The 2,413-nt window shown below is 44.5% G+C and overlaps 1 pseudogene; it reads left to right on the forward strand.

Moving 5' to 3' along the window:
- LOC104861829 overlaps positions 1 to 1,798 on the forward strand; it is a 3,530-nt pseudogene extending 1,732 nt beyond the window's left edge.
- The last annotated feature ends 615 nt before the right edge of the window (positions 1,799 to 2,413 follow it).

A 2,413-nucleotide genomic window follows, 5' to 3' on the forward strand; every position in this document is an offset into this window, starting at 1 on the left:
AAATTCCACCTTCCAAAAAGATGAAAATTTCTCAAAACAGAAAGGAGCCAGAGGAAGAGGAAGAGGAAGAGGGCAGTGCTCAAGATACTTCCAAAAATAATAAAAATCTCCCCCCAAAAGTGAAGGGTAGACATACTATGCCTCATGTAGCAACTATAAAGCAGAAGGTTCTCAAAAGTACTGAGGAGCAAGAGTTGGAGAAGAGCATGAAAATGCAGCAGGAGGTGGTAGAAATGAAGAGTTCAAGAAACTTGTTCTTGCAGGAGCAGGGCAACCTGTGAAGAAATCAGTGAGCCAGGTAACCGAAGCAGTTGACTTCCACTTCTGCACAGATGAGCAAGTCAAACAACATCCTAAGGGCCAGGAAGAGTATAAGGAAGTGAACATTACAGCTGAACTGAGAAAGCATCTCCCCTCTCCTGCCACCGAACCGCTGAGCTAAATCCCTGGCCCAAGGGATGTATTATCATTAAGCCTTTCAACTTGTCCCAAGAAAAGAAGAGAACATTTGATGAGGCTGCTTCTCTATATGTGTCCCTGGCACAGCAGGTTGAGGCATTCCATAAACGAATCCCTAACAGATATTGAGGAACAAGAAGGAAGATATTATTAGCCTGTTATCCTCCAAATCTTCTGCGACCAAAATATCCACAGAGCCACAGACCCCTGTACTGCAAAGCAAATACCGAGCAAGGCCTGTGACCTGCAAAAGTACAGTGGAACAGGAGGATGAAGAGCTTGAGAAACTTCAGCAATACAAATTCAAAGCATGAGAAGTTGATTCCAGAATTCTCGAAGGTGGGCCCATCTTGCCCAAGAGACCATCTGTGAAACCACCCACTCAGCCTATTGGATTTGATTTGGAAATTGAGAAAAGAATCCAGGAGGAAGATTCAAAGAAGTCAGAGGATGAACGCTTTGAATTTCATTGCAGACCTTGCCCTACTAAGATCTTGGAAGATGTTGTGAGTGTTCCAGAGAAGAAGGTACTTCCAGTCACCATCCCCAAGTCTCCAGCCTTTGCACTGAGGAATAGAATCGCCTTGCCCACCAAAGAAGATGAGGAAGAGGATGAACCAGCAGTGATAAGAGCTCAGCCTATGCCACCTTATGGGGTGCCTTTTAAGCATCATATCCCAGAGGCAAGAACTGTAGAAATATCCCCTTTCTCCTTTGATTCTTGGGACTAAGAATGCCAACTACAGAAGGAGAAGAAAATAAAGGAATTGCAGAAAGGAGACGTACCCAAGTTTAAGGCACTTCCCTTGCCTCATTTTGATAGTGTTAACCTGCCGGAGAAGAAGGTAAAGAATGTGACCCAGACTGAGCTGTTTGAGTTGGAGACTGACAAACTAGATGCTAGGAAGGCTGAGACATGGAAGCACCAGCTGTAGGAAGAACTAAATAGCAGAAAGAAGCAACTTGCTTCAAGGCTCATCCAAACACTGTCATCTTCCAGGAGCCCTTTGTTCCCAAGAAAGAGAAAAAATCAGTTGCTGAGGACCTTTCTGGTTCTCTAGTTCAGGAACCTTTTCAGTTGGCCACTGAGAAGAGAGCCAATGAGCAATAGGAGCTGGAAAAGAGAATGGCTGAGGTGGAAGCCCAGAAAGCCAAGCAGCTGGAGGAGGCCAGACAGCAGGAGGAGGAACAGAAGAAGGAGGAGCTGGCCAGGCTATGGAAAGAACTGGTGCACAAGGCAAATCCAATACACAAATACCAGGCTGTGGAGATAAAGTCAAGTGACCAGCCTTTGACTGTGCCTGTCTCTCCTAAATTCTCCACTCAATTCCACTGCTGAACTAAGCTGTGAGCTGCAGATACTGCCTGGCAGCAGGAGCTGCTCATTATGTCACACCAGCCATGGAGAGACTCACCGACCCATGCCTAACAGCATACCAACAACTGTGGGGCCAGTTCTGTGGAGAAGTGTTTTCATATATTTTAAGGCTAAAATGAGACTCTACTAACTCATGTTTGCCTTGTTGAGATTTCTTCTAGTGGGTTCTTTTAGACATCTGTTGACCCTCAATTAGAATTTCAAGTCTCTGTGTCAGCACAGTGCAATTTCTTTCTCCCTTTTTCCCTTCCCTTCATATATATATATATTTTAATCAGAAAATAAAGATAGTTAAATCTTGAGGTAGGATGTAAGTCATGGTTTAAATGAGGAACAGTGTATCAGATTCTTTCCTCTTCTCTGTACAGAATGAGTTTCTAGTTCAGAGCCCTGTGTCATGAGGATGGAGAACTCAGTAACTGTGCCGGTGAAGACACACACAGCAGCCACTTGACAAGCTTCTAGCAGAGCTGCTGTTAAGGCCCATTCCCTCCTCAGTGCTGATAAAAACAGTTGTGCTGAATACATTTTAAGATCTGGCCAGGAATAAATATATTTTGTCTTTCCCCTCCCTGG

The sequence above is a fragment of the Fukomys damarensis genome, unplaced genomic scaffold (genome assembly GCF_012274545.1).
Source record: "Fukomys damarensis isolate Sample0158 unplaced genomic scaffold, DMR_v1.0_HiC HiC_scaffold_39, whole genome shotgun sequence".
NCBI lineage: Eukaryota > Metazoa > Chordata > Mammalia > Rodentia > Bathyergidae > Fukomys > Fukomys damarensis.